This window comes from Stegastes partitus, unplaced genomic scaffold (genome assembly GCF_000690725.1).
Source record: "Stegastes partitus isolate 25-593 unplaced genomic scaffold, Stegastes_partitus-1.0.2 Scaffold1476, whole genome shotgun sequence".
Classification (NCBI taxonomy): Eukaryota; Metazoa; Chordata; class Actinopteri; family Pomacentridae; genus Stegastes; species Stegastes partitus.
Genome location: NW_007579207.1, coordinates 110,463 through 120,522, shown reverse-complemented (window position 1 = coordinate 120,522; position 10,060 = coordinate 110,463).

Here is a 10,060-nt window from a genome sequence, read left to right as displayed (position 1 = left end):
TTTTATACTCCTAAGTATTGTTTTTTTTTTTTTTTTTTCAATTTATTTCGATTATTATTTTGATTATTCTTGTGTGTTGTTGTTTTTTGTTCTACTGTCACTTGAGACTGTGATGCTTGTTTTTGATATTTTATTGTCTGGACTCCAGGCAGACTAGCCAACATCTTGGCCTTAGCTAACGGGGATCCTTTTAAATAAACAACAAACATGTTGCGCTACGTTCCCACTGAAGTACGAATGTTAGCATCAGACTCAAAGTAACCTTCAGAGCATCTCCTGGAGGCAAAATGTGAATCAAATTGCACCCGAAACACCTCGCTTGCTGCACATCTGCTTGTTAACAGACAATTTACTGAGCGGCTAACAAGACGCTAAGCTAGCTAGCTGTGCACAGAGAAGTCGCTAGTCTCCACTCAGTTACTGCAGCAGCTTGGACACAAAATTACTCAATAAACAGCAACTATATAGGGGATAGGGGATGTTAATGTCATTTAATTGTGCAACGCGGCTATATATTTGCAAATAAAGAAACATTAGCTCAACACGGACTCCGCTTTTGGTCTCTAGCGACTCCTTTGTGGCTAAATGCTCCACTATGCTAACCTGCTAGTCGCCAATTCTGTCCGTCTACCGTTTGTGCACCGAAACAGTAATGAATGCAAAACACGCTGCACGTTTCTGCACAGTTAAAGAAGAGTCTGAAGAGGAAATTAGCTAAACCTTAAAGCTTCACCTCTTCTGCTCCTTTCCTAACCTTCCTCTCAGGTTTCTTCAGCATCCAACTGCTTCGTTTTAAACATTTTAAACACAGAAGTCCCCTCTGTCTGCCTCCCTCGGCTCTCGTCTCCACTCCTGGCGCTCGTCTATCTGACGCGATATTTTATCGCAGCGTCGTTGCGTCTCGGCGGCTTCGAGTGTTGAAATGTCAAAAGCAACTCTGAGACGAGCGCCAGCTAAAAGGCCCGAAATGTAAACTCTAAACGCGAAGCGAGACAGGCCCGATGACGGCTGGAGTCGAAAATCAGGGTTTTCTGCCAAATGGAGATGGAGACCAGCTGGTTCGTGGAGCTGCTCCGAGTGGAAACAGGTCGGCCGGGTCGACCGTAAAGCTGCAGGACGGAGCGGACGCCTTCCAGCGCCGCCTGACTTGAATCAAGCCTGTTTTCTTCTTTGTGCAACAAATAATAACCCAAAAAAAAAAACACCTTGAAAGTCTGAGAAGACGAGTGTTTTCAATCATATCTGCTGCAGACGTTTGTTCAGGTTATAGGAAGAAGGTTTGGGGCGATCAGACATTCCTGTTTGGCGTCCAGATGAAGGCAGAGCAGCTGGAGGGAAGTTTATACTTGATTAACAACGGATAAGAACGGATTCAGCTCCTCGCTTCTATGAGAGAAGAAAAGACAAAACGCTGTGTCCCTTCTAGGATCAGCCTAAAAGCAGAAACTCTAACACGAATCAGCTGCTGTTGTTGTCGTTTGTTTCCTCCTTCGAGCTCTTTTTCGGGCTGCATTTCGTAGAATGTTATCAGGACACAGCGCTGTTGTGTTTCATGTCACCAACTCTGCAAAACCACAAGTGGACCGATCACAACGGGCCTCTGTCTGCTCGCACACCAGTCGATAGAGCGTCGAGATCAGCTAACAAGAGCTGTGAAAATGAAACGCCAACAGTCGGATAGTCGGGATAAAAGCAGCTTTGTTTGATATGTTACATTAAAAAAAATTATTTTACTCAGTTAATGTCTCATTCAAATAAAAATGTAAACTTTTACAACACTCATACCACCTTAAAACTGTAATACTACCTTAAACTGTTTAAACATTTAGACCAACTTCAACTTTCAAGAGAGTAATACCACCTTAAAACACTTTTAACCACCTCAAACCTTCAAAACACCTCCTTAAATTCTACAATCATCTAAATCACTTGAAACACCTTAAACTTTTAGTACTGCCTTAAAAAAACAAACCCTCTCAAGATCAGTGCATGAAATCAGGAAGCAGAATAACAGATTACTGTTGGTGAAAGTTGTTTCTAGTTATTGTCTGCAAACAAAAGTGAGAAAATCTGTAAAATAGCAGGAAAAGAAACAACGATTCAACCCTTCATTTGCTTAATTTAAAAAAAAAAACAAAAAAAAAAAATTTAAAAATCAGCCAAATAATTAGTTTTTGATTATTTAAATACAGAAAAAAATTGTTTTATAGTCAAATATTTTTAAAAAACAAAACAAATAAGTTAACATGTAAATTAATTCTTTTTTTCCTGTGGTTTTACTGGTTAATATCTGTAAACAAAATACAAAAAATAAATAAATAAAATAAATACATTTTCAATCCTTAATATGCTTTGTTTTAATGTCACAAATCTGTCAAATTATAATTTTTTTCTCATTCAAATATAAAAAATTAGAAAATTCAAATGTGTAGTTTTACAGCCAAATGTTTGAATGTGTCATAATGTAAAATATAAATAACAAAAATGTTAAATAAATAAATAAATAAACAACCATCACAGTTTCTGCCTGTTGTTTTATTGCTGAATGATTTCTTTCTGTGGTTTTACTCACTGTTATGTAAAATTTTACAAAACAGGAAAAATCTGCAAAACAACAGTATTTTTTTTTTTTTAAGAAAATGAAAAACCTCAGCTTTGTGCAGAGCAGATAATTAAAATGTGCTCATTTTACCTCCACAGTCTCCTTCCCCTCCCCTCCCTCTGTCCTGTGCACGAGCATAAACGTGCACAAGCATAAACGTGCACGAGCATAAACGTGCACAGGGATCGGAGTCACTTAGTTTGTTTAGCTGTATGTTAATCATCTATTAGTTAGATGTGATTACTCACATGTTCACTGCTTTCAGGAAAATACTTCAACATACTTTCGGTGTTTCTGGCTAAATCCATGTGTGTGTTACATAAGTTTGATCAGAAACAGAAACCTCGGGACGTAAGAAGCTTCTTTGTCTACAGAGTTTCTCACATTTCCATGAATTAAACCCGTCGAACTATTTAAAAACGAGCCGATGGAAGAGTTTTGTGTTGCTGTGCTTCTATAAATAAGCTGCCGCTCTGTCTTTTTATAGACGTAGGACAGTTTCTGTCTTTGTCCCCCATTGCAACGGAATAAAATCCACCAACAGCCGGCGGTTGCTTCCACAACAACCGGAGGAGACGATGAGGATTTCACAAAAAACCGTCCTAGATTAGAATCACACTCGTACATTTTTAAAGCCGACACAAACTCTTGTTGTCAGCGTCGCTGAAGCAAACTCTGCATCCCAGTCGACCTGCAGGCTCTGTTAAGTCTAAACACCCACTAGATGAAGTGGTGACAGACTTTACTGTCAGAGAGGCCGTACGACTGACAGAATGCATCACTGCCAAAGCAGGAAGCGTCATTTATCAAGTATCTGTACACAAGACGCAACTTCTACAAGAAATCACTGTTTGAAATCTTGTAGTTTTGCAACATGACAAGAGTGCTGTTGATGTTACGATCAGCCTTGGAGGACGTTTGCAGAGAAAAGGGGACAGAAGGCAGATGAACAAAAATAAACCGATGATGCACATAGTTGAGATGGTCAGGATTCCTCCAGATGTGGAACTAAAAATATTGCACATATCAGTGGTGTTGCACAAACACTTTCACAATCAGAATCATCTCTACTGGCCGAGGTTGTGCACGCGAACGAGGACTCTGGTGAACCTTAGTTCTCAGTAATGAGAAATAAAAGAACCAGAACGATATGTGTGCAAAGAGTCACTGAGGCACTTCCATGAGCACTATTAGCAGCATTCATCTTGCACAGATTTGTCTGTTGGGATGTTGGAGAAAGAAATCTGATGTTTGTTTCCCTGCAGAACTTCCCACTATTACGTAGTCGGCGTGCTGATAGAAAACATCCCCACTGGGAGTGGTCGCGTCTCACAGATTTCTTGCGAATTCAAGAAGAAATTCAGCAGAAACACCGATCAGTGTTCTTCTACAGAACTCCATCACGTCGCAGGTGCACGAAGCCGAGCAGCGACGTCACATGTTCACCAGGACTCGGTCACGTTAGCGTCATGTGATCCACCGTCCAGCCGAGAGGCTTCGTTAATCCCCTCCTCTGTTCCCGACCAGGCCGAGGCTCGGACACAAAGGCCCGGTCTGTCGGGTCCGTGACATAACGCTGACCTCCGCCGACGCCTCGTCCTCTGAGGGCGCCTTGTTTTCAGAGATGATAACGGGGATGGGAGGGAGCTGTTGCGTAACCGAGCCGGGAGGAGGACAGAGCCGCGGTCGCCTCACAGTTTAATGTGTTGGTCCGTCGGACAAATAAACATCTCCGTTTGACGCTCTGAGTTATGGGCCAAGAGTGTCTGACACAACAAACTGTAAACAAAACTCTAAAGAAACAAGAAACTGATGGACTCATGGAGCTTAAAATGAAATGCAGTGAAGGTTTCTGGCACTAAAAGTAAAGTTAAGTTGAACTAAAATCCATATTTGATGTGAGCACAAGTCAGATTCTTCTCAGTCCCTTGGAGGGTTCAGTCTGTCTCAGTGTTATCGTCTGTGGACTCCACAACATCTTCTGCTTGAGTTTCTGACCTCATTCTCACACAAAAAACTGAATGTTATCAGATTCTAAACATCCAAAGTACCTCAAGCCTGTTGCACTGTACAGCAGAAACACGTTGAGGATTCATCCTCCGACAACTAGATCTCCAACCGAGCTGCGTTTATTTACCACAAAACGGTAAAGTTGAGAGATGTTGCTCAGTATTTGTCGGGTTCTTTGTGTACACTTGCAAAGTTTTCACCTTTTTTATCTCAACAGGCTGCTACCGTATCACCACATACCATCACCTCTATCAGCTGTCACTGTATCGCCAGTGTACACAGGTTGATTTTTATATGTTTTATTTCATTTATACTGCATTTTGATCCTTTTTTTTAATGTATCACACATTAGACGGACCTGTCACCGTGGTAACACAGAGAAATGGAGGAGTGCAGTGAAAGGTGTGACAGTTTCCCAAATCCAACAGTTTCATTTCATGCTTGTGACTTCATTTGCAGCTTGTCAGTTTGGGTTTCCAGCTTTTTCAGCAACTGTGCGACGTCCAGTCTGGGGACTTGCAACAAGAGTTTAACTGTAAATTTAAGACTTTTATGGACCATAAAGACAACAAAAAGTAAGATCTAAAGGCTGATTGTTCATAAAAACGACCACAAGTCTCTGGTTTAAACGTGTGCTGCACAAAAACAGAACCGTTCCCCAGTGAACACATCTCTGAAGCTCTGTTTGAACGCCGACAGGGAGGAAAAGCTCCAGTAAAAGCTCCTGTTTTAACACGACGACCTCCTGAATGTGGGCCGTGTTCTACTGAACCAGAACAGAAACGTGCTTCACTTCAGAGCCAGCAGGACGGTCCGCTGGCCCACGGTGTGGAGACTCCATGTGTTGTTTTACGCATCAAGGTCAGTTTAGCAGGTCGGAGTCTGAGACGGTCGAGTTTAAAAGAAGAAACAGAACAAATCGGTGTTTTATGTGTTCATTAGTTGAACTCTGTGATTAAAAAGACACAAAAAAAAACAGAAAAACCCTCTAAAGACAAGCTCTTCTTTCATTCTCACTTTACTGTGAAACCTTTACAACAGTTTTAAAGTTTATTTTTTCTAACATTTGACTGTTGTTTTACACATTTTCCCCATTTTGAGAAATTGAAGATAATAACTATAAAAATTACTGTAAAAAAGTACTAATTTACATGTTAACCGTTAAGAAAGAGACCAAAACTGTAAATAATGTCAACATCTACAATTTGTATTTTATTTTTATGCTCTTTTACAACATTTGAATGTAAATTTAAACTATTTTTACTGTGTATAAATGAACAAAAATATCATTTTTTAAAAAGATTTTTGTTGAAAAAAAAAAACAAAATCTACACAATGTCCACATCAAACATCTGTATTTTTACAAGTAGTAATTTGTTGTTAACCACATCTGACGGTAAAATGACAGTTGTTTTCCTGTATTTAATTTTTTTCATATTTATCATAAAAAGCAGTTATTAAAAACAAAACTTATGAATATAAAGGACTGAAAAATGGTAAATAATTTAACTGGTATTTTACAGATTTTTTCCTATTTCTTAAATTACAAATAACAGTAAAATAAATGAATTATTATGATAAAATCACTGGGGAAAAAAATATAATTTACATGATGATTGGGGGGAAAAAAAGGCTAAAACTGAAAAAAAAATAAAAGTCAGCATTTAAAATCTGTATTTTTCAGACAGTAATTAGCTCTTTTACAACATTTAATTGTAAAGTTACGCTATTTTCACTGTATTTAAACCAAGTAAAATTATTCAATCATTTTTTTTACTGTTTTTGTCCACTTATTATGTGAAATTACAAATAATGCATAGTAAAATAAGTAGGAAAAATGACAAATAAAACAAAAAAGGAGAAGAAAAAAAACAGGATAGAAGTGGACATAATCAAGTATCCACATCAATTATCTGTATTTTTACAAGTATTGTAATTAGTTATTTCACAATACTTGACCATAAAATGCCTTTTGAATCTCATAATTTAATTGTTTTGTAGATATTTGTTGTTGTTTGAAAGAAAAATGTATAAAAAAAACTAAAAATATATATTTAGATTAGATATTTTAAATTGTTGTTTAACAGTTTTGTCCATTTTTTTTTTTTGTTGTTAAATCAGGATATATTTTTTAAATCACATAAAAATCCTACTACTTTACATGCTGACCAAACAAAAAGAACAGAAACTGTAAATAATGTCCAAATTAAACATCTGTATTTTTGCAAACAGTAATTTGTTCTTGTACAACGATAAATTTCCCATAAAATTACTCTTTTTTTAACTATAATAACTAGATTTTAAATCAGTGAAAAGCATAATTCTATACTTGTAAGTTGTTTGCACTAAAGGCTGAATACTGTACGTAATCTTTTAGACCTTTCACTACATGTTTGAAGGTTCTGCTCCATTTTCTGGGTTACCACGGTAACAACTCACCCCATCTAATAGAAGTATAATTTTCTGTAATGTGGTGAATCCTTCAGTAGCTTTTTTTCTATCACAAACTGTCTCCAGAGACTCACCGAGTCCCTTTAACGAGCAGAAAACTCTGGATCTGATGAGTTTTCTGAAAGGCCGCATAATCTCATCTGGCGAATCAAAGACGAGGAAAGAGGACGAGATGAAAGCTGGTGATGTTATCGAGGCCACGAGAGGAAAATCTGAAGCTATGTGACGTGAATGAAGACGTAAAAGCTTAGAAATCAGCTGTAGGTCAACAAGTCCATCTCACTTATCAAACACAGTAAGTTACTGTTGAACAAACGTAGTTATTCAGCCGCTCTCTGGTCATGTGGCGTCCCACAGGGCTCCGTTGTCGGCCCCATTTAGTTCAGTTTGTATCCGCTAAGTTTTGGCCATTTTGTTCTCATTTTTGCTTGTTTCCCACCACTGTTAGATCAAAAACAAACCTGATATTGGTAAAAATGTTTGTATAGTTTATGAAATTTCCTCAAGTGTTGTATTGCTGTCCATTTTCTAATTGTCTAATTGTTTTTTTGAATTTTTATTGTCTTTTCTGATGTTTTATTGTCTTTTAAATTAATGTTTTATTGTCTATTCTAATGTTTTATTGTCTTTTTATTAATGTGTTACTGTCTTTTTCAATGATTTATTGTCTTTTTTGGTGTTTTATTGTCTTTTAATTAATGCTTTACTGTCTTTTCTGATATTTTATTGCCTTTTATGTTTGTTTGTTTGTTTTTTATTAATGTTTTTAATGTCTTTTCTGATGTTTTATTGTCTTCTATGATGTTTTACTGTCTTTTAACTCATGTTTTATTATCTTTTCAGAAATATTTTATTGTCTTTTAATTCATGTTTTTTCAACCTTTTTGATGTTTGTCTTTTTATTAATGTTTTACTATATTTTCTGATGTTTTATTGTCTTTTCTAATCTTTAATTCCCTTTTCTGATGTTTTACTGTCTTTATGAATGTTTCACTGTCTTCTCTGATGTCTTGTTTTTAATGCTTTCTTGTTGCTCTTTATAGCAAAGCACCTCCAGTCTCCACAGGTGCTGCTGGAATACAGTCTATTCTAATCCCTGCTGTCCTGGCATCACGTGTCCAGCAGCAGTTTCTGGGATGTTCAGAGATAATCGGTCCGGTACGAGCTGTGGTCTGATGGTTTACTGGTGTTTAGTCTGGCAGTGGAGGAGAAGTGGCAGCGCTGATATACAGAGAGGCCACTTAACATGGCAACACCCAGCGTTTAAATGTGACTGAGAGCGAAGCAGCCTTTCATTAACCGACCTGAGCAAAGAGCAAAGCCGCTGCAACGAGGCAGAAACACCAGAAACCCAAATGAAACGACAGCGAAGTCAGAGAAAACCTGACAAAGGTACTAATAAAGGCTAAAAACAGACACAAAAAGCATCAGAAATCCTCTATAGTCACTGCAAAATGACTGGATTTACCACAACTATGGCTGCAAGTAATGATTATTTTGATTGTCGATAAATCTTTTGACTATTTTCTTGATTAATGGAGTCAAAAAACGTCCAACTAACCCTTTTCAAAAGACAGCGATTTGGTCATTTGTAGGTTCTGCAATCCTAAACTTGACAATCCAGAGATTTTGGATGTTAACATCACATTAAAACACCAGTTCAAACATAATTTAAACGACCATGTTTGACTGTGAAACAGGTTCTATCAACAGCTGCAACTATTAATCAGTCGACCGATCACTAATTCAACATTCTCAGCCATTTTTCAAGCAAAGAATTCACATATTTAACTCTCAAATGTAAGAACTTGATGATTTTCTTGGTCTTTCATTGTAGTAAGTTGAATATTTTGTGGTTCTTGAGTGTTAGTTGGTCGATCAAAGCACTCAGACGTCTCAAAAAAGGGAGTCCAGAGTATTTAATCAATTAGTTGTTCTGTCTTTAAGACGTCCAATGGGTAGATTCACAGGTTTGAACTTGGATATAGATGATTATACAGAGATTTTAGATGTCCAGATTACATCAAACGCCGGTTTAAACCTAATTTACAAAGACCAGACTTGACTGTGAAGCAGCTTCTGTCAACAGGAAGCTATACAAGAAAATCATCCACATCTCTAAGAACTTTATGACTTATTTGGTCTTGCATTGCAATAAATTGAATGAATTTTGGAGTGTTGGTTGGTCAATCAAGGCTACAGACATCCCAAAAAGGTAGTCCTGTGTATTTATTCGATTAATCGATTAGTTGTTTGGTGTTTAAGATCTCCAACGTCCAACGAACGCTTTACAAAAGTCTGATTTGGTCGTTTACAGGTTCAAAGACGTCTACACATCTGAAACTTAAATACGCCTGATCATACGGAGTCTTTAGATGGTAAAACGACACTAAACACTGGTTGAAATTTAACTTAAAAGATCAGATTTGACTCTAAAGCAGGTTCTGTCAACAGAACATTTTACAGCTGCAACAACGAATCAAGCTACAGTGACAGAAGTTTGATTTTCTTGGCTTTGCACTGCAGTAATTGAGTTGTCTGGTCGATCGAATCGGTCTTTAACATGTCCACCGTCCCATTAACCTTTTCCACATGACAGTGATTTGGCCTTTTGCAGGTTTAAGCTTGATTACATGAGATGATACAGAGTTCTTAGATGTTGAAATTATATTAAACACCAGTTTAGACATGATGTAAAAGACTGGATTGAACTGTAAAGCAGGTTCTGTCAACAGTAAATTTTACAGCTGCAACAACAAACCCATCAGTTGACCGCTAATTCAACAATCTCAGTCATTTTTCAAGAAACAATGCCAAATATTTTAGGGTTCCACATTATCAAATGTACAAATTTGATGATTTTCTTGGTGTTGCATTGCAGTAAACTCAATATTTTGTGGTTTTGGGGTGTTGATGGTCAATGGAAGCACACAGACGTCTCAAATCAATGAACTGATCGTCAAAAACAGCTTTTGATTCATGCAATAATTAACAACT